The sequence below is a fragment of the Pteropus medius genome, unplaced genomic scaffold (assembly GCF_902729225.1).
Source record: "Pteropus medius unplaced genomic scaffold, Ma_sr-lr_union100, whole genome shotgun sequence".
Taxonomy (NCBI): domain Eukaryota; kingdom Metazoa; phylum Chordata; class Mammalia; order Chiroptera; family Pteropodidae; genus Pteropus; species Pteropus medius.
The window spans coordinates 1-23,729 of NW_024344197.1; the positions used below are offsets into that span (position 1 = coordinate 1).

The following is a 23,729-nucleotide window of genomic DNA, read 5'->3' on the forward strand; positions in this document are numbered from 1 at the left end:
TTTTTTTTTTTTTTTTTTTTTTTTTTTTTTGTCCTCGGTTCTTTTTGCAAACCTCTGCTCATTCTGGGTTTCAATCTTCCTGATCCAGCTTTTTCAGGTTCCTGACACTTTCCATTTCTGCTTAGTTTCTTCCTGCTCCCTCAAGTTTATGGTTATATCATTTTAAAATCCGTATTACGATATCAACAATAACATTGGAAGATAACACTTATTGAGCATTTATTGTGTATTAGGTGCATCACATTCAATCTTTTAATTTCACAATAACCCAGTGGAGTAAGTATCATCCAAATCCCTGTATTACAGATGAAGAAATGAGGCTTAATGAGATTCAGAAGCTTTCCAAGGTCAGCAGAGTCCAAAGCTCACACCCAGGTCTGAATGACTGAAAGCCAAAGTCCTACTGCCCAAGTTTATTACCAGATTTTCTTTGTATGTGGAAGTTGCCATGAATGTGAGCTCACAAACTCAAAAGGCTCCTGAAGCCATGCAGGAAAAGCATATGAGTGAAAAGCACCAATTGTTTGCATGGTAAACCTCTTAGAATATCCAATGCTTCCACAAAAACATTTCTTTTTTGTTTTTAACTTTTTTTCACTTTCAGGAGATTACATATGAAAAAAATATTTCTCTAAATATACCAAAGGTTGATGCTTGATGATAAATGGCAGTGGATACCCAGGTTTAGAGAATCATCAAGAAGTAGGAGGACCATGGTTTGCTGGAAAGCACATTTCCTACCTACCTCAGTGGTTCTCAAAGTGTGGAGCCCTGACCTATAACATCAGTATAACCTGAAAACCTGTTAGAAGTGCAAAGTTTCAGACTCCAGCCTACTGAATCAGAAACTCCCAGGTGGGACCTGCAATCACTTTACAAGACCTCCAGGTGATTCTAATGCACACTCAGGTTTAAGAACCACTGCTCACCCTAAAAGGAATACTCTACTCCAGCTTCTTGTTACCAGGAGGGGAATATAAATGCCAAGTCATCAGAAACTCTCTGGGTTAAGGAAGCTAGAAATCTCAATTACATACATCCTCCCAAATTCTAAACACTTGTCCAAATGTTTTTTTAATACTGTATAGGCTAAACCACACATGTTTATTGACTGGCTCTGACCTACAGACCATTAGAGTTATTTTACTAATAACTATTTATTGAAATGTCACTTAACCAGCCAAATGAATCAATATCTTTTCATTACAATCACTTGGGGAAAGTGATCTGCCCACCTTACAATAGCATTGAATAGAGCTTAAATATTTTCATCAAACTTCCTTTACCCTGCTAGGAATTATCAAGACACAATTCACGTTTGAACAATAATTTGAACTATTATGAAATAAAATATTAGCTCCGAGGACTAAATGGAAGCCCACAAACATTTACAAACTAAAATATGTTATAAAACTTGTTTTTTTGTTGTTGTTTTAACAATGGTGTGTGTGTGTGTGTGTGTGTGTGTGTGTGTGTGTGTGTGTGTGTGTGTGTGTGTGTGTCTAAAGAATATGCTGAAGACTTTCAGGTCAAATAAACCCAGTTTTACATTTTAACGAGCCCGTGAAATATTTCTATTCAGTGTGGTATGATTCTGAGCTTTAATCATGTACTAAATACCTCTGAGAATCTACTAATGCAAGGATACTGTTCCCAGATCAGGCAAAGAGTTTGCGGGAAAGGTTTTTTTAGGAAAAAAGGGAACGTCGTGCATCAAAGCCCCAACATGGAAAGGCTGGCATATTCAAGAAATGTAAGTAAGATTGGTATGAAGAATTACCCAATACGAGGTTGGAGGAGTGGAGAAAGCCCAGGTGTAGAGAGCCATGTAGATCTCATCAAGGTTTTGGGACTTTGCTGTTAAGACAATGAGAAATCATTGACAGATTTAAATATAGCCACAATTCTATAAAAACTGAGTCTTTGACAGATCAGTTCAGTTGTGTTATAGAAACTCAATGGGAAGAGTAGAGATAAAGCATATCGGTTAGAAAGTTATTCCAAGAATCCTGGTGGGATATGGTGTTAGGGTGGTGATAATACAAGTAAAGAGAATATATAGAGTTAACCAGAATTCAGGAAGTTGAATTGAAATGGTTTTGCGGTTACTGGTCAGATTTCAGTATATGACATGGCTCTGGTGCCATGGGCCATCACTGGAAATAGCCTATATATTCATGCACTGATCTGCTCTGAATGCCCACCCCTAATACTCTATATAAGCTCATTTCTTTAGGAATTGAGAATTCAGTATTGTAAATACTTATCAAAGAAATATTATGGCCCATACAAACAAAAGGATCTATTAGGTCAAAATATAGGCAGAAGAGCATTTTTTGAAATACAATAATCATTTGGAAATTATCAGCTAAGAGCTATTTTCCTGCCTATGGGCAACTATAAGGGGGTTTGGTCAATACGATATATACTTATCCCATTAAGTTAACACATGAAAAGGTGGATAGAAATTAAGAAAAATATATTTGTATGCTCCTGTGTATTTACACATCTTTTCCACCCACTCAGACCCACTCCCCTTTTTCTAGTTTCCTTTGGTATGTAAGGCTCAGATATACACTGTGGATGAAATAGAGACACCATGAGACCAACAACAAATAGAAGATTTAAGACAAAACAACTAGCCCATCAATACTTCTTAGATACAGGTAAGAGCTCTCTCTCCCCTCTCAAGATACTAGGGCCCTAGGGAGACAGAAAGTATAAGCACCCAAAAACTATTAACAGAAAGAAGGCAGATAGACCTGTCCCTTAACTTCAACTATTCTTCAGTGATACTGCAGAAGCTATTTAATGAGAAGAAATATTGGAACATGATCCCTACGAAGAGAGGGACTTCCCATTTTCACAGAAGAATTTAGGATTTCATACCTTCATTGTGGGCTGTTTTTTGCTATAAATCTAAATGGAGCTATCACTGGCTAGTGGGGTTAGTAGAGAAGTGGATGACAGCTGTGGCCTGCAATTATTCCAAGGCCAAAAGAAAAAAAGTGAGCAAGAGTTCCACTACTATAGTATTTTCCAGGATTATTAAAGCAAACAGATTTGGGATTTAGAATTGATGGTGGAGAAGTATTATTTTTATGTTAGATATAAAAACTACACAGTAATGAAAGAATCTGTAGATAAAATTTCACCTCTCTGGGTACCCTTCCTTAGTTTCCTTGATGACTACTTAGTCCATTATAACTAGTAACCATAGCAGTGCATGAATTTGAATATTGTTATTAAATTTCATATAATTGGCAAAATGCACATTTGAATTACTGTTCATATTATTTCTTTTTTGCTCAATAGAGGTCAGTTGGCATGAAGTTGGACTACTCTATAAAACAGAACCAGAAAATTTTCTCTTGCAAGGTTGTGGAGAAGGAAACTGAGCAAAGAGATTATTTAAATCTGAAAGAGGTGGGTCTAATATTTTTCAAGTATTTTTATCTAGGCTAAAATATTTCATCATCTCAAAGCCATCTAAGGCACATGTGCTATTATTACTACTTTGTAAATGAAAGAAGCTGAGGCTTAGGAATTTAAGTAGCTAACTGCAGGTCACACAGTCAGTAAGTGGCAAAAGCAGAATGCAAACATAGGTGTATTTTATGTGCTTATTTCTCATTCCGAATTCTGCGCTCCTTCCGAGGCCATTTTAGTTAACATCTGAGCCATTTTACAGATAAGAGAACTAATAATTAGTTTTTTCTCTCTTTTGTCATAAAAAAAGTATAGTTCAGGATAATTGTCTTCCCAAAGTCACATGATTATTTAATTCCACAGAATTCAAATCTACTTTTTTTCACAATGGATTTGCCACAAGAACACAGGTGCATGAAAATAACCACTAACTTTAAGCCAAAATAGGAAAGAAAAAAATCATATCAATATCATCATCACTGGACATATAGAATAGGGCAAGTCTACCACTACTGGCCATCTGAACTACATATGTGGTAAGATCAACAAAGAACCATAGAAAAATTTGAGAAGGAGGCTGCTGTGACTGGAAAGGGCTCCTTCACATAAGTCTGGATTTGGGATATACTGAAAGCTAAACATGGATGTGGCATCCCCATTAACATCTCCCTGTAGAAATTCAAGACCAGCAAGCAGTATGTGACCATCATTGATGTCACGGGACACAAAGACTTTATCAAAAACATGATTATAGGCACATCTCAGGCTAACTGTGCTGTCCTGATTTTTGCTGCTAGTATTGGTGAATTTGAAGCAGGTATCGCCAAGAATGGGCAGATCTGTGAGCATGCTCTTCTGGCTTACACACTGGATGTGAAACAACTAATCATTGGTGTTAACAAAATGGATTTCACTGAGCCATCCTACAGCCAGAAGAGATATGAAGAAATCATTAAGGAAGTCAGTACACATATTAAGGAAATTGGCAACAATCCAACACAATAGCATCTGTGTCAATTTCAGGCTGGAATGGTGACAACATGCTGGAGCCAAGTATAAACATGCTTTGGTTTAAAGGATGGAAAGTCACCCATAAAGATGACAATGCCGGTGAAACTATGCTATTTGAAGCTCTAGATTGCATACTCATCCAACCGACAAGCCTTTGCATCTGCCCCTCCAGGATGTCTACAAAGTTGGCGGGATTGGTACTGTTCCTGTGTCCCTATGGAGACTGGTGTTCCCAAACCCAGTGTAATGGTTATTGTTGCTCTAATCGATGTTAAAAGTGAAGTAAAGTTTGTTGAAATGTATTATAAAACTTGATTGAAGCTTTTCCTAAGGACAATGTGGGCTTCAATGTCAAGAATGTGTCTGCCAAAGATGTTCTAAATGTACCATGGCTGGTGACAGCCAAAATGACCTATCAAGCAGCTGGCTTCACAGCTCAGGTGATTATCCTGAAATATCCAGGGCAAATAAGTGCTGGCTATGCACCGTGCTGGACTATCACACAGCTTATGTGGCTTGAAAGTCAGCTGAGCTAAAGAAGATTGATTGTCAGTCTGGGAAGAAGCTAGATCACCTAAATTTTTGAAATCTGGTGATACTGACATTGGCGATATGATTCCTGGCAAGCCCACATGTGTTGAGAGCTTCTCTGACTATCTTCCTCTGGGTCATTTTGTTGCTTGTGATATGAGACAGACAGCTGCTCTGAGTGTCATCAAAGCAGTGGACAAGAAGGCTGCTGTAGCTGGCAGTTATCAAGTCTGCCAGAAATTTCAGAAGGCTAAATAAATATTATCCCTAATACCTGCCACTCTAGTCTTCGTCAGCAGTGGAAGAACAGTATCAAAACTGTTTGTCTCTATTGGCCATTTAAGTTTAACGGTAAAAAAAAATTTTAAATGGTTAATGATAATGCTCTATAAAACCTTCAGAAGGAAAAGAAAATGTTTTCTGGACCATTTGTTTTGTGTGCGGCAGTTTTAAGTTATTTATTTTTAAAATTAATACTTTTTAATGGAAACAACTTGACCAAAAAGCTGTCACAGAATTTCAAGACCCATTAAAACAAAGTCTAATAAGAAATCTGTGTCTTCTTTTGGTCAACACTGTGAATTCCTATAGTGCTACTTAGATAAGAGACTTAAGAGTTGCTCGTAATCTATTTCTTCTGGTGTTCCAACTTCAAAATTTGATAATTCTGGGTTAATATTATTGTCTGGGTGGGAATTTTGGTTTTTTTTCACCTTACTAAGAGGAAGAGTTATCTATATTTTTTAGGATATAGTGAAACGCTTTAGGAGAGGGTCTGTTGGCTGCACCACTTCATAGGTTAGGACTTACAAGCAAAGAGTATCTTTGTTTATGGGTAATGAACTAAGGTCAAATTCTGTAATATTAAAGTCCATGTGTTCTGTGTATAATTTTGTGTAGTATTATCATTATTGAGTAAATTCATTAGTACAATCTCAAATTATAGTTTCCCAGTTATTAGAATGTACATGCTCACATTTGCAAATATTGAAGTAGTTTAAAGAACCCAGAGTGTGAGCCTTAAATAGTAATGAGGACTGCCCTGAAAGACTTCATGGTATCTAGACTCTAGGAAAAAAAGAAAGATATTGGAAGTTAAAGGGGGAAAAAAATTCAAACTCATAACTTCTGAATCTCTCTCCAGAATCTTTCCATTCTGCAGATGAGTGAAACATTTCTACTCAATCTATTGTTTATCATTTTTAATGCCATTTGTAACTTTGTTGATCTTGTAAAAGTTTTATCTAAATGACAACCAGAGTCGTTCTGCCTGTCAAAACCTTAGGCACAACTACTCCTGGTCTCCAACACGCCTCGTGGTGAAAGTCCAATTCCATCTCCAAGATTTCATTGTTTTCCTCTGGGGCTCATGTGCCTGTGACTACTTCTTACTTCAGCTGACTTCTTGTTCACCACTTGACATCTTGCAACTTGTCTTTCATTGCCACCTGGGTTCTTGAATTACCTTCCTTAGTTTTATACACTAACAAACCAATCTTATACACGCAAAACCTTTGTGTAGCAGGTTTTACAGAAAGTTGATAAAAATTAAGAAATAGATGGGGTTTGCATTGCTGACCCATAGAATCAGAGTGGATAATAGTCATCCTGTTCTAGAAAGTCTTTTGGCTGATTTCCCATGTTTCTCAGCTAGTCACTCTCCTTTCTGTCCCTTCCCACCTCCACCAATTATTTTTAATGCAGAGTAATTCTACTCTCTATTTGTTCTGCCCCCAGACTTCTGAATCCTGTAGTGAACCTATTTTTTTCATATCCATATGCCCCAAGGTATTTTTTTAGACCAGCTATTCACAGTGGAAATTCTACTATCAACTATTAAGAAAACAACAGTTTTTTTAGTTGTCTTTTTTCTTTTCTTTTTTTTTACCACCCACCAACTGTACCATATGTTTAAAACGTACACAGGAAAAAAAAAATCTGCTTTTAAAGAGTAGTAATCTAATAGAGAAATAAATGCACATAACTCAGATTTCTCTTGAGCCTCACCAGCTTGTGAAAACAATGAAACAATAGTTAAGCCTCTATAACATGTCCCTCTGCTTCCAGGACTCCCTAGCCTCATGTCCTGACATATGAGGAAGGCAATATAATAGAAATTCAGTCAATACAACTATAAAAACTATATTACTTACAGAGGGGGGAAAGATGTCTAAAACCTGAAGAAGAATTACTGAATGACCATAGGCAAAAAATGGCCCATCTGAGGTTTAACTCATCTATTTAGTTAGGTTTCTGATCTTGAATCACCAGGGTGTTCAATGGTAACAGCTCCTAAATGTCTGTTTAATCTATTTTAGTTTTACACTTCCCTTTGAAAAAAAATCTAGGGTTTTCTGAGGTTTCCATTTGTGACCAAACGGAAAGTATTAACACTCAGAAAGCAACTGATGATGGGAATCCGTTTAACTTCATTCTTTATGTTTCTATTATAAGCAATGAGAAAAACTAAGCAAGTCAGTGAAAAGACAGTTTTACAAAACAAGTTTAAATAATGTTGCTATCACAGGTCCTCTATCCCTTATTTACAACTCCAAAATGCAAAGAGCTCTGAAATTCTAAAGATTTTTATTCATAAAGTTTCTAGCAATGTCATTTGGTATCAACTCCTGACTTGCATAGATGAGAGACTACTTATAGTCTTTATTCATCTCACTTCCTGGGAGTCATCATGAGTTTCCTGTAGAAACATGAAAGTGCTTGATTACAGGGTGCTCCTCTAGGCACATCAAGAGAGGCACATAAAGTATGGAATGCAGAATCTACCTTCCCAATGTCTAAGACATCCTGAATTCCAAAACACATTTAGCTCCAAGGGTTTCAGATAAAGTGTTGTGTGTCTATATTGGCATCTGTGAGAGGAACGTGAGAGCAAAATGAAGGGAGGTAACAAAATGGGAGAAACTAGTATGGTTCCAGTGTCCCTATTTTCAGAAGATCTAATCAGAACATGTGGTATGTCAAAGGGAGAGAATACTAGACATATAGCTGTGTTGTACACATGTAGAGTCATATAGAAGTTGTGCTGAGTGAGAGTATTTGGGGAACCCTGCTAAGTCTTGCAGTCAAAGCCAGACTCGCTTACTGGAGCCTGCAGCCCAGCCACGCTCATCACCACCTACAATGCAGACTAATGAGGGCAGGACAATAAGATCACAAATATTCTAGTGGAAGTTTTCCAAGCTTTTCCATTTTATTTTAAGAAATATGATAATCTGAGTTGTTTTTTTTTTAATATTCATTTTTTCATTTTCGGAGGGGGGGAGATTATTTTAAAAAGAAAAGAGACAGGAAGTAGAGTAGTTCTCAAATTTGGCAGCACATCAGAATCACTTGGGAAGCTTTTTAAACTACTGATCTCTAAGTCCATCCCAGACCCACTAAACATGAAGCTCCTGAAGCAGTTCCAAAGTACATGGAGTCCTCAAAGGGCCCAAGGTAATTCCGATGTGTAGACAAAGTTCAGAACTATTGCCTTACAATTTTTTTTTAATAAGAGAGAAAGTAAAAGACCTTTCCCCTATTTCTATATAAGGCATGAAATACCTAAGATCCAGAAAATCCCAAATAGGGTGGTGAGTACACTTTGCAGTTTTTGTTTTAATCACATGTGCTAACCACACAAAGGAAGTTTCATTTCTGCAAAAACTATCAGTTTCTCTTTCATACTTATTGTTTGCAATCCTGGGTGCATAAAACAATTTCAGCCAATGATATCAATCATCTTCCTTAATCCTGAGGCTGTGGATGTACCTGACAAAGATTAAGGGAATTGCCTGCTATATGTCAAAAGGAAAACCAGCTTCCCAGAAATTCTCTGCTGTGTTGGATGCAGTGTAGCAGAATCAGTGTCTTGACAGGGAGCCAACTTCCTTTCTCTTTCTTCTGCTGGATTATCTACATAATAAATTTCACATTCCTTATAGGTATGTTTAAGCAATTTTGTTCTCGCTTTTTTCTGAACCACCTCAAACTGAAGAAAATGTCGCAAGCTAGTTCCTTTCTTATTTTCTTTAAAATATGGCTCCACAAACAATTTCTCTTTGACTGCAACGTATTTATCACCATGAGTGTTGGGTTTCTTTGTAGCTGACTATTGACAAATAGCTGACAATTCCTCCTCTTCATCTGCTGCTTGGGGAAAATTATCTGCCAAACAAAATTCATATCCTTTCTTTCATGTCCAGTCAAACATATCTTCCCACCTATCATTTTTCTCTCTCCATTTGGACTTTATCCTTCCTTCTCCACCTCAGGTCTCCTTCCTAGAGATCCTGCCTTGATTCTCAATTTAAATTGAGTTCTTTGTTATTGTTTCTCAGAACACCATGTGCTTTTCTTTTATAGCACTCATCACAATTTAATTAAATGTGTATCTCTTGGCTTATTTATTTAACATCTATTTTCCTACTAGATGATAAGACATTTGAACTCAGGAATCAAGTTCGTTTTTTGTTGTTTAGTTTGGTTTGGATTTCGTTTGTTAGTTTTTTGGGGGGTGTTGGTTGTTTTGATTTTGATTTTAGGGTGTTATCTTGGGACAGGGAGGGTTTTTTTTTTTTTTACTAAATGCATCAAATCAGGGCCTAATGCTAACACATAGTGGACAATAAATAAATATTCACTGCATCAATGAATTAAATACCCCCAGAGTCCAGTAAGCAAGGGTCAATGGATATGTTCATCAGAAGGTCACTAAAGACTTATGAAAAGGTATAAGTAAGAGCAGAGAGAGCTGGAAACCAGAGAGCAGTAGATGGAAGAAGGTCTGGGACTCCAGGGAAGGGAGGAGTAGTACGTTCACCTTTATGTAACGGAACTTGCAATCCAGTAAAAATAAAAGCGTCCAAACTGCAGTATTCCAAGCAATGAGTCACACCTAACATGAACATTTATTTCAGAGTTGCATGTACTATATATATATACGTGCATATATGTATATATATGGTATATATACATATATATACATATATGCACGTATATATGTATATATACGTATATATATATATAGTACATGCAGTATATATATGTATATATATACATATATAGCACGTATATATATACGTGCTATATATGTATATATATGGTATATATACATATATGCACGTATATATGTATATATACGTATATATATACACGTATATGTATATATATGGTATATATACATATATATACGTATATATGTATATATATACATATATGCACGTATATATATGTATATATACGTATATATATATATATATATATGGTTCAGAACAAATACTTTGATGGTGCTTTATTTGCAGCTTGTTTTATTTATTTAAATGTCAGTAACTCTCTCTCCTACAAATATTAAATTTTATAATCAAGTATTGATGAAGCCTTCTTTCATCAATGTTTTCTTAAGCATTTTATATTTTTATCAGGCCTATTCATTTCCCCTGTGATGATCTAAAAATTGGTTTTAGGTGATATATTGTCTATGTTCCCCTGGAACACATTTTTCTCAAGAGTTTGAAAACACTCATATACATTAATCTGAGTTATCATGCACTGGGGCCCAAGCCACAGTAAATACGGTATAATGAGTCAACCCCAGTGGCAATTTATGTCAAGCATTCTCAAGTTCCTTGCATTTCATGACAAATACAATAAATTGATCCATGCATTCAGTGAATCAGTCAGCCAACATTCGTGCAAGTGTTAACCATAAGTCACATCTGGGAATAAAATGATGTAAAACACTATGATGATATATAATACTATGATATATAACATTATACCTGCCCGCATGAAGTTCATAGTCCAAGTAGAGAGACAGACATGAAAGCGAATAGAAGCAATAAAGAGCTATAGCTGCTATGATAGAAGCAAGTATACTTTACACAGGAAAAGGCTGGAGTTTGGGGTAATAAGGAGGTGAGAACAGCTTCTCGACTTGAGTTGTATCTTGAAACTGACTAAATAAAGAAGGTTGCAGTGGGAGGAATAATGGAAAGAAAGGGCAGTCCAGGCATGATGAAATAATGGATCAAAGACCCAGAGTCATGAAAGAGCATGCATGTGGAACATGCTAGTCATTAGGTGTCTTGCAGGTTATTGGGCATGAGGGGAAGGCGGGAGTTCAGTGAGAAATGAGGTTGGAGTGTCTTGTGTGCTATGCTGAGCAGTTTGGATTATATTCTCTTGATAATGTGGAGTTTCTGGAGTGTTTTAAATTGGGAGTGACTTGGTGAGACAAATGTTTTTGAGACTTCACTCCAGCAGTTGTTTAGAGATTATAAAGTTTGGGGCCTAGAGACATTCATTTATTCAAATATTTTTAAAGTAACTTTAAGTGCCAGATAACTGTCCTAAACTCCAGGAATACAGCAATGAGCTAAGGAGACAAGATCTCTGCTCTCACAGAACATTCTACCAGAGACAGAGAGAAAATAATCAGAGAAGTGAATAGATAAACAAGAAAAGTAGAAGATAATGTTAAGAACTGTGCAAAAATGGAAACAGCCTAGCATAAGAGTATCTGATGGCTACTTTAAATTGCATGGCTAAGAAAGACCTCCCTGAGAAGAATCAGAATGACAAGAAAAGTTATTCTCTGTGATTGGGGGTAGAGCATTCTAAGCAAAGGAAACAACTAGTGCTAAGATGAGAAAAGCTTAGCCAGCTCAAAAAATGGAAAGAAGGCCAGTGTGTCCAGTGAATAGCGACAAGGAGGTGAGGGGTAAGTGATTAGTTTTAATAGGTAGACCCAGACTAGAATTCAAAGGCCATGTCACCTGAGGCAACATGTGCGGGTCTTCTTTTAAGTGCTATGAAGCCACAGCATGGTTTCAAGCAAGCAAGTGTATATTTTTAAATGATCACTAACAGTATGTGGATGGTGGATAGGAGTAGAAGTAGAAAGAAGTCAGAAAGCTATTTCAGCGGTCCTCATGGAAGAGATGAGGGTGGACTAGGGTGGACTAGATAAGGATGATGGCAGAAGAGGTGGAGAGAAGCTATGAAATTGGGAAATGTTTGTATGTGGAGTTAAAAGAGGACTTAGTGCTGAATTAGATATGGAGAAGAAGAGAAAAAAAATAGAATCAAAGAACACTGATAAAAGTTTGGCATGTGAGACAAGTGGTGGTGGTAGTGTTTACTGAGAAAGGAGCAGATTTTAGAGAGGAAAATGAGAATTTCTGTTGGGCTATGTTAAATTTCAGGTAACTATGGCATCAAAGTGGCGATGACAAGTTGGCAAATGGGTGTCCACATCTGGAGTTTCAAGGAGAGGTCAGAACTTAAAGATTCAAAAGTCACCCCCATGTAGTAGTAGTAGTGTTTCTAAAGCCCTGGGACTGGGTGGGATATCAGGGAGATGGTATAACTGGAGGAAAAGAGATTACCCCTGAATGAGCTCTGGTTACCAAGGAGTTGTAAATCTGGTTAAAAAGAGATACTGTGACATTATAGAAGCCAAGAAAAGAATGAACAACATTAGAATATTATTATAATTTTTTTAATGTAAGATACCAATATAATAAAGCTTTTGCAGCAATGTGGCTTGTCCATGTCTCATTGCTCTGAAATTGGCACAGAGTAGTAATAAAAGAAATCTTGCTGAGTCTAAAGCTCATGAGAGAGGCCTGTGTTGGAGGTTTGTTTACATAGATGTGGGAAATTTCAAAATGGAAGTCATGGGAGTGGGTGAGTAAGAACTCTCAAGATCAGTGTAGAATGGGATAAAAGCCAAGGGCGGACAAAATTCAGCAAATAACATTTGATGAATGTTTTGCAATGGAGCATTTAGCAACATTTAGCAATGGAAACAGAGAAGGAATACTCAGAGAGACAGAAGTGGAGTCAGGAGAGCATTATTATGGGGGAGCAGTGTAAAATGCTACAAAGAAATAGAGTTTGTTAGCCCACCTGGGAGAAAAGTAGAGTCAACAAAAGAATCTTGGTTGTAGTGGGTGAAGAGGAGTAAGGAAGTGAGGAAAGTAAGTTTGGACTATTCTTTTAGGAAGTGGGAAATTATTGTTTGGTATAGAATTTCAGTTTTGCAAGATGAAGAGTTCTGGAAACCAGTTGCACAATAATATGAATGTACTTAACACTAGTGAGCTGTAAACTTAATAATGGTTAAGATGATAAATTTTATGTTGTGTGTATTTTACCACAATTAAAAAATTTTTAATGCAGGTAAACAGCAAAGGTAGAATAATCAAGAGACTGATGAAGAGACCGGCTTGTTCTAAAACTGAAGAAAAGTCAATGAAGCAGATGCTGGTGAGGACAAGCTTGTGATATCAGTGTAAAAAAACAGAAGAAGAGTATACATTAACCTCACTTTTCTCTACAGGAGAGCAGGCAGGGCTCACTCCACTCTCAGTTATCTGTGATATTTGAGAAGGACAGCATAGAGAGATAATTTCGTAGAGGAACCAAACCTTATTTTTGCCCTCTTCTCTCCTGCTAGACATTTTTTCCCCAAGTAAATAATATCAATGAGAATAATGAGTCTCATTTCACACATAAATAAAAAATCTTATCTTTGAGAATATTCAGACTTATATCAAATTTGGCATCCACTCATTAGAGACCAAGGCTAAGATCATCCACCCTCTCATATTCTCTATTACTATGTATGAATGCAAAAGTTGGACAGTGAAGAAGACTGATTTTTAAAAAATTGATATTTTGGAAATATGGTGTTGAAGGAGCACTCTGTGGATAGATACCCTGGACCGCCAGAAAGATGAACAGGTGTGTCCTAGTGCAAATTAAACCTGAAACATCACTGGAAGCAAAAGTGACCAAACTAAAGCTGTTCTTTTTGAGGCATATTGTGAGAAGCAGGGTTCTTTAGAAAAGACAATAATGCTTGGAAAATAGAGGCAGTGGGAAGAGAGGAAGACTCCATGGGTAGAGCAACTGCAATTACCAAAACCTTATAATAAACTGAATTTAAAGCGGTTACAGACTCTCAGATGGGTAGACTCCATAAAAAAAAAAAACCATACGCACGAGTCTACAGGAGCTGAGCAAGGCTATGGAGGACAGGACATTTTGGACGTCACTCAATCATAGTGTCGCCAGGAGTCTGAACTGACTCAATGGCACGTAACACACACACAGAGCATCCAATTATTTCCTTTGTTTCGGTTGTATATTATCAATAAGATCACCTCTTCCACAGACGTGTAGTTTTGAAAATTTGTTTATTCATTGACAGCTCACTTCGCGATTTCAGGATGTTCTTAAACAAATCAAAAGGCATAAAAAGGAATAGTAGTAATCTTTATTTAAATGTGAATCATTTACAATATCTAAGAGTTGTTTGCATTCATTTTATAATGTCAGAAAAGAAGCACTCATGATATACAAAAAATACCAAAATACCTACAGTAAAATAGCATGGCACAGCATTACTCTTTGTTGCCTAACTGACTATCAATGCCAGTAAGAATAGGAACAGAGCAGATGTGCCTGAACCTGGCCTGGCATTTAATTTATCCCAGTACACATGCACAGTAAGATTTTATTTGCCAGTCAAATTTTATGTTTATCTGTACATACAGGCATGAATTTTAAAAAGAGCAGTGCATAGCTACAACTTTTATCAAAGAAATGTTTATAAGCAATTTTTTTGTTTGTCTTATTCACATATAGCTCAATACGTATTTCTAAAAGTTAGGAACTCATTTTTTAAACATAGCAATATCATTAAACCTAAAAAAAGTAATAGTTCCTTAATATCACCAAATGTCCACTCAGCATTTAAACTTCCCAATATATTTTCCAGTGGCTTATATGAGGGCCCCCGAAAGCTCCATATACTGCAATTGGTTGATGTGTTCTCTAAGTCTCTTTCAATTTATAGGTCCCTTTTTCAGCTTTCTTTTTTTTTCCTCCTAGCTCCTTCCTTTTATGTTGAAATTGAAGAATGGCCTATGAACCATGAAAGAAGCTTAATAGATATTGTCTTATTTATTCACCACCAGTCCTCCTTACAAGTAGATAATATTATTACCTAGATACAAGAACAGGAAATGAAGGCTTAGAAAAATGAATATACTGCAGTGGCAGAACTGAGCTTAAGTCTGCAGACCTGCTCGACTCCAAAGCCTGTGTTCTTTCTGCTAACTACAGCCTCCCAAGTCATGGTGTACTTCAGCCTCCAAAGCCCAAGAGGACCTCTGTCTAATTTTAAAATGTCATCCACGCAAATTTGAACCCAGACATCCCAGAAATCTGGGTTTCCGTAATGGGTGCGGCAAAGAGCATTAGAAGATATTTTGAAAATTTCAGAACCTTTATAATTTCCCACCAAAGCAACTGCAATTACCAAAACAGCAGCTGTTCCTAAAAATCAGCTTCCCACTTCAGGTATCAGCTTTTAGCCTTTCAGAGGTGAGAAGGAAATAAAGAGGTCGTTGTGAGTGATCGGGGAGTGCCACAAAGAGACAGAGATCCAAAATGGCATCACTCATATTTGCCTCTTTGTCCTCAAATTTTACAGAGCTGGCCACTACTGAATGACACTCTAAGCATAATGGAAATCAGGCGGGCTCCATTCTTCTCAAACAAATAAGTGCCTTAAAATCTTATAATAAAATGAATTTAAAGCAGTTACAGACTCTCAAACAATATTTGACTAGGGATTGCATTCTTGATCAAAATGCCATCTCAGAAAAAAAAAAAAAAGATGACATACCCAACAATTTGTCAAAAAAATCAAAACTACAACTAACAGATTTGCGATTACCTAAAATAATAAAATAATAGTACGCATGCTGTAAATGAGCATAACTTTAAATATTGATGTTTAAAGCTATCCCAATTTAGTGTACTTGCACGTAGGGCTTACAAACAATATAATCCTACTAAATCTCCAAATTTTTTATCATTACACTTGTATTCAATCTCCCAGACTTGGTTCTATCATGTTACCTTTTCAGATACATGGTGAATGCCAACTTTATATCTAAGTAAAGGTTGATTATAATCCTGTGTTCATTCAAAACACATTGAATGAGCCAATTTTAGGTGGCAGGTCCAGTATTAGATGCTAGATAGCAGAAATCTAATAATTATTAAGACAGGGTTGCTGCCATCAGGTGTCTCAGCCCTGTAGAGAGCCCGCATGAAAAAGAACAAAGACAATATAACGTGATGAGTGCTGGATATATAAGATGCTATAGAAATGCAGTAAAGGAGTATATAATGCTCCCCAGGGTCTAAGAAGGCTTCCCAGAGGACACCATATATGAACTGATGTTTGAAGGATGATTGATATTGATGATGGTGGTGATGGTGGTAGTGATAGCAGCTTTCGTTTACTGTGCCATACTCATGCTTTATCTCATTAAATCCTCACAACAGTCCATCAAGATCAACTTTACCCACCTTTTACAAAGGAAATATCTGATATCCAGGAAGCTAGAAATTTTACCTCATGTCACACGAGAGGTAGTTGGAATCAAAACCACCTACTGAAGCTTCTGATTAAACAAAATTTCTAATTCCAACAATAGCTTTCTATATTAATATGCTCAGCTTTCCTTCCCAGCAGTTTTTCAGGTGGACAGGTGGAGGAGGGGCACCCCAGGCAGAGGGCCTGGTGTTTACAAAGGCCTTGAAATGAGGGACAGCAGTCCACATTCACATAAAACAGACCCTGGTTGGGGAGGAGAAAAAGATGAGAGTCTCAGCTAAAAGCTTTTTGTGTTACAGATAGATACACCAAACTAGATCTTACACCTTTGCAATCTAACTCAAATTGAGAATCATCAGAAAAAAAAGAGGTCCCAAGACATTCAACATACAAAGGAGATAATTCTGGTAAAAGTATTGGGGATGGGATTGGAGTGGATAATCAATAGAATTCATTTACAGTGAAGTTGAAAACTAAATATATTAACTCTGTCTTCTAAACTGTAAACTACTTTCAAGCAGAAATTGATGACCAGCTATGTGTTTATTAATTATTGAATATAGTCATTCATTTGACAAATATTCTTTGGGTGCCTCTATTTGGCAGACACTGTACTAGGCACTGCAGAGAAGGAGGGGACAAAGCTGTGAAAACTCCCTCACGGAGAGCATCATCTGGAGGAGACTGACATCTCAACATGGAGCGCCAATACGGTGTGCACAGCAAGCAGACAGCAAGCACAGGTGCAGCGTATGACTATATCCTCTTTCCCTGAAATGATTCACGGTTGGGCACAGGGATGTTGCCTCCAGCAGTTACTTCGGCACAACACACAAAATGCACTGTGGTTTGAATTTAGAAGCTACTAAATTAAAAATTAGATTCATAAGGAGATTGAGTAATCAGAATAACAGCAGACAAAAGTCAGTGGGAGATGATTTTTCAGAATCTAACATCCTTTCTTTTTCATTAAGCCTCAGACAGCTGCTATGTGGGGCCTATTGTGCAATTATTGTAATATTTCAACTTTATGTCCACTGGAATCTACCTTTGCATATTATAGATAATACCGAAAAAAATATTTGCTTTGGAAAAAATAAAAGGAAAAAGAGAATTAAACCTTGCAATTATGAGGTTTCTACTTTTAATTTTCTAATGCTAAAAGCTATCTGGCAGGGTCTTGATTTCTAAGTGTAATAACTAGAGGATTAAATAATTATTAACAATATAATATTTAGTTAAAGTAAATTAATAATCTGACAGAAAAAATCAGAAAATGAAGAAAAATCAAGGGTACTAAAAGGCAAATGACTACAGTGAAGAACAGGGACTGCTGGCCGAAGGCATAGAGTGGTGCTTTAAATAGAAGGTAGGAACTGTGGTCTCTCCCTAAAATAAAAGCTATGTGCATATCAGGGGGCAAGATAAAGGCATATGAAGGTGGGCAATGCTACTAATGTGCCATGAGCAATGGAACGAATACTCTCTAGGTCTTGAAGTTCGATGATCGCCCCCTTCCAGCCTCCTCTTTCTATCTGAAGCCCTGGTAAATGGCAATCTCAGAGTTCATTCTGTGAAGTCCCAGTATAAAGTGGGTATGCACTTATGTATACATAAGACTATCTGGAGGTTCCTCTCCATAGTGGTTCATAAGGACAGATTACTCTTACAAAGATTACTCTTACAATGATGACCAACTAGGTATAAAAGCAGTAAAGAAAGAAAAGTATTGGCGAATTAGAGTAAATCTCCGAGATTTAGAGCTTATGATTTGATTAACATTTGTAATTAAACAGCCCTTCACCTATTCAAACGCATCGCTCTAGGAATGTTCTCATCTCAGTTCTATATTATCAATTTTCCCTTGTCTTTTCCCTTGTCATTTTCAGCACATACAAGCCTAGTTCTATCTTTATTGCCTTATAAAAATGTCCTTTCTAATCTTCACTTCCCCCTTCAGCTACTGCCCATTTTTCGGTTTTCCTCTGCAACAAAACTACTTGAAAGATTTGACTATTAACTATTCACTGTTTCTCCTCCAGTTCTCTGTCACCACATCCTAATTAGGCTTTTGCCACCACCACTTCCCAAAACTGCCTTTCGAAGGTCATTAATGATCTCTGCGTTGCTGAAGTCAATGCTTAGTCCTCATCCCACTTGACCTATCAGCAACATTTGATGCAGTTGATTGTATTTCACTCCTTGAAAACACTTTCTTTGCTTGAACTTCAGAGCTACACACTGGCTGCCTCCTTTACTGGTTTATCCTCTTCTCCAAGCCCAACGCTTGGTTCTTGGACTTCTCCTATCTCTCCACACTCTCTTTTAGGATCTCACGGCTTTAAATACAGCCTCTGTGTTGATGACTGCCAGATTATACTTCCATGCTAGACTGCTCCCCCTGAAATCTTGACTCATCTATCCAACAATCTACTCAGCAACTCCATTTGGATATCTAAACAAAATTAGCATGCTCATAACTGAACTCCTGACCTTCCTGTCACCCTCAAATTTAGATAACCCATAATCTTTCCCATCTCAGTCAATACCGCCCATCCTTCTACCCATTCAAGCCAAAAATAACAGATTAGCAACTAATTTCCTCAAAGTCAGAGTTTTTTTTTTTCTTTTCTCAAGTGAAAAGGAAACCTAGTTTTTAAAATGTCATAGATCCTTTTGACATAAATCTTCCTTCCAGTCTTCCCCAAAGGAAATATGGTCACTTACCAGGGTGACTGTGCACTATGAAAATGGAAATACCCCCAAATTTTCTGGGATTACTGAAAACTGAATCTGAGTTGGCACACATTCTTGAGAACACAAAATGCTAGTGTGGTCTATCAAACCTAATGGGGATCTATTTAATTTTACCCTAAGTCTCTCAGAGCCCAGTGGGTCTAGAGACCCATCTCGAGATTATTTCCCCCGTGCTTTAAGGTTTAATTGGAGGAGACATTCTCAGCAACTGGCAGAATCCCCGTACAGAAGAGCATAGACTCTGGAGCCTGGGTTCAAATCATGTATATGACATGGGTTATGTAACCTTGGGCAAATTTCTTAACTTCCCTGTGCTTCAGTTTCCTAATCTTAAAAATTAGATAATAATACTCTTTAAGGGTATAATGAAGATTAAATGAGTTAGTATTTGTCAAATGCTTAGAACAGTACCTGTGCATAGAAAGTGCTACATAAATGTTGCTTAAATAAATAAAATTCTGAATCCTTTTCTTTGTCTCGTGCTGTCCCTCAAATCAGTCAGGAAATCTCTTTGGCTTTACCATCAAACCTTATGTAAAATTTGAAGACTTTACACTATACTCTCCCCTTCCCACCAACACATACACACACTGCTACCAATATGGAGTTAGCCACCACTACCTGTTGCCTGGGGTTTTGTAGTACCCTCTTAACTTCATTATCTCTAAACATAATCTCTTAATACTATCCTCCATAGCCACTCTTCTTCACCCCAGCCACACCGGCTGCTTGCTATCCTCAAATACTCCAGACTTGCTCTTGCCTTTGCACTGGCTGTTTCTTCCACTTAGGTTGCTCCTGTTCCAGATATCCTCATGTCTCAATACTCTTTGATGTTTTGTTCAAATATATCTTCCTAATAAATCCTACTCTTACCATTCCTATTTAACCTACAATTGTTCCCCCACACGATCTCCAAATACATGTATATATACTTTTTATCCTGCTCTTTTAAATAGCACTAGTCACCTTTAAAATGTGTACAATTTACTGCATTTACTAGATCCCACAGAAGATCATGAAAAGGTCTTAAGAGATTAAAAATCCACTAGAAGGAAGTGACCCAGATCCCTGAGTCACTGTTTAGAGCAGAGTTTTCCAGGAGAACCTCCTGACCAGCAACCTATACACTGAATTTCCCATGAGGAAGAACTGACTGCTTGCCAGGAGGAATATTACCAGTTCAAGAGAGCACAGATTATGGCTTTCACCTGGCTTTGCCATCACTCAAAAGCCTCTTTAGTTGCTCAGATAACATCCCAACTATGAATAGAGCCATGCATAAGAAAAAGAAAATAGCAACAACACCTGCAGGACCCAGCACCAGGGAGGGAAAAACAAGCAGAATGCCCCAATCTTGGAGCTCATTATAAACTAGAACTGCTAGAGAATAAAAATGACAGCTTTAATTTTTGCATGAGATTAAAAAAAAAATAATACTGAAAGAAATTCAGTCCCGATATTAAAAAAAAAAAAAAAAAGACTGATATTCAAAGAGTTTTTTCCTTTTCTAAAAAATCTTTACAAATTCCACAGGTGAATTAAAGGAGTTTTTATTCTCTGCTGAGGACTGAGTTCGATCAAGTAAAAGGCATCTCAACAGAGAAAGTAAAATTACAGAGAGATGAAAATTATGAGTGAAATTTCTGAAAAGGGCTTGGAGGGCAGATGCAGCAACCTAACGTGAATCATAAGAGTAATAAGAATAATAAAGGAGGAAAAAGAAGTAGATGTAGGAATGCACATTTAAAGTGTTCATTGATGTCAACTGTAATTTAAAATACAAAAAAAATCAAATTAAATTAAAATTAGAAAAATAAAGTGCTCATTGAGTTCCAAGAAGAATTGATGGGGTGAGAGGAGGGGGAAGAACAAACCAAAAAACACCACTTAAGCATATCCTGGTAGAATTCTTAAATTCAAGCATAAAAAAATTTATAGACTGCCAGACATAAAAACTATGTTATGTACAAAGGAAATGGCCAGTAAAAATTGGACTGATGCATTAGACAGAAGAAAATGAAGAATGAAACCCAAAACCCTGCCCCCCTGCTGAGACAGCCACCTGAGAGAAAGGTGTAAGCAAATAGGCAAGGACCCAGGGCTTCTGTTACCCTCGTAGTCCATCTAAGGAAATATTTCACGAACACTAACAACAACATAATGTGAATCAAAGCACAGTCCCCAACCGGGCACAGGGTGGTGAGGAAACAGCATGAATATGAGTCTCTGTCTCTCTACATATTTGTGTGTGTGTGTTAGTGTGTGTGTGTGTGTGTGTGTGTGTGTGTGTGTGTGTGTGTGTGTGTAACTTTCTGCTTAGATATACGTATATTTAAGCCTAAATTGAAAATGATAGCATGCTTTGGAATTTGTAACATAAGTGTTAAATAATAATCATACAAATAAAAGAAACATCCTACAGGGGAAATTTTAAAAATCAAAAAGTCCTAAACTATCTCATAAACCCTTGGGAAAAGAGGAAGGAGGAAGTAGAAGAGGGAAATCCTTTTCTTAAGGTTTCATCTAAGAGTAGGGAAATGAAAGCATTATAAATGTGAAAGAAAACAGAGAAAGTAAAACACCTTGATGGAAGACGATAGTTGGTGCCCTGCTTTCATATTAATATCAGAGGAAAAAAGTGATTTGATAGAAGTAAGTGGAATGGGACTGTTGCAGAATCCCCTCCTCCCAAAATTCAGGTCCGTGTGCCCAATGTGCTAGTAAGTCAAAACATTGAGAAACTGGTGCTTGGAGATAGAAAAGGGTTTATTCGACTTGTCCAAAGCAAGAGGCGAGAGCATGATCTCTCAAATCTCTCTCTCCCGAAAAGCAAAAGTAGGGAGTTTTTATGCAGCTGGGCAGGTGGAGGGGAAGTTCCAAGTAACTGAGAGAGAAGCGTGTGTTTCTTTAGTCAGAGATGATTTTTTTTTCATATCAGACACCTGGACATCAGCAGCTGGTTGCAGCTACCTTGGATATATTCCTTCTGCAAAATAAACTTGTAGATTCTCCTCGAGACCCTGAAGTTATCTCCTCCGACTTGACAAAGAAACAGCACATCTCAATACAAAATTATATTGTGAGAACAAGGTGCTGGGTTAAAGAACCAAGATCCTGCAAACTATCTCATAACTGTGGGTCTCTGACGTTATCTTTAAGGGAAAGGACAGAAACTAGACATCTTGTGGCGACTGCCATTGTTTAAGCTGTCATTGTTTTATACGTAATTGGCCATATTTTCCTATTCACTCAAGCGAAGTGTACTTTTGAACATTTCTCCTAGAACTTGCTTTACAGATATTTCTTCAGAACATGACTAACATGCTTTTTTAATCTTTGACTATAAGTTACGTGACAACAACAGCAATTGAAACAATTAGTTAAAGCCTATACTTATATCCTAATTAAGAATGAAATGATTTACTTCTAGCTGCCCAAAATACTAAGGGCATTAAAATCACAAGAGGCTAGGCTACAGGAGAGTAATGCCTAGAAAAATGGTAAAGTGTGATAGGATCATTAAATCTAATAAGGAAAATTGAGAGAATTAATAGTACTTTGATCAATCCACCAAAATTAAGGGGGAGGAAGAGAAAACAAAGTAACCTAAATAATATTCATGAGATAAGATGAAAGAAATAAAATCAAAGATATTAAAGGTCGATTAAATGTGGATTCATCTTTCAAAGACAAAGATTGTTAAATTGGACTTTAAAAAGCAGATGTATCTTATTTTCAAATGACACTTAAAGTGATTTTTTAATATTGAAAAGAAAGAAATTAGACAAATAGAAATGAGGAAAATACAATTTTTAAAAAATGGAACAAAAAGGAAAGAGAAAAAGCAGAGATACAATTATAATAAGTAAAACAGCATTCAGGATTAAAAGCATTCATTAAGACAAGAGGAAGGTGTAAAGGCACTATTTATGAAAAGGATGTAATAATCATAAATTTATATGTATCCAATATCTAAAGAGCTAAATATAGGAAGCAAACATTAGAAATCTTTTTTAAAAAATAAGATATAAACCTTGATTTTATAGTAGGTTATTTTAACAATTGATTTTATTACATAACTTTTACTTTTTTATTTATGCCTGTGTTCATTGTAGGTGGCTCTGTTTATGTTTTGATACAGACCCGCGGGTACAGTTAATCTTAGGAGAAAGGTGCCTGTAGATATTAAGTTTAATTATAAACATTCCAATTGGGTTTGTCTGCCTTGAGGGTTGGTGACCTCAGCACACTGCACTGTTCCCCTGAGGCAAGAGGATCCCATGGATCACTGAGGGACAGAGCGTCATGGAGGGCTCCTTGAGACCTCTCTGAAGAAACATTCAGTCAGTGCTGCTGCAGCATGGCCTTAGACTGGTCCTTCCAATATGGACCTCCAGCAGAGACTGTCTGTTCCTTAGGACAGGGCTTTTGAGCCTCATGCTGCTGCCTCCTCATCTCCCCAGTGTGCTACATCAGTGAGATAATGAATGAGGAGCAGGCGTCCTGAAGGGAGACCTAGAGACTCTCTGTCCCCTCCACTGGCTTCTCCCTAGATTCAGTCCTGGTACTTAACAAACAT

General features: G+C 37.0%; 1 pseudogene; it reads left to right on the forward strand.

Annotated features, from left to right (window-relative positions):
• Positions 1-3,876: 3,876 nt before the first annotated feature.
• On the forward strand, positions 3,877-5,229 carry LOC120607119 (elongation factor 1-alpha 1-like; annotated as a pseudogene).
• The last annotated feature ends 18,500 nt before the right edge of the window (positions 5,230-23,729 follow it).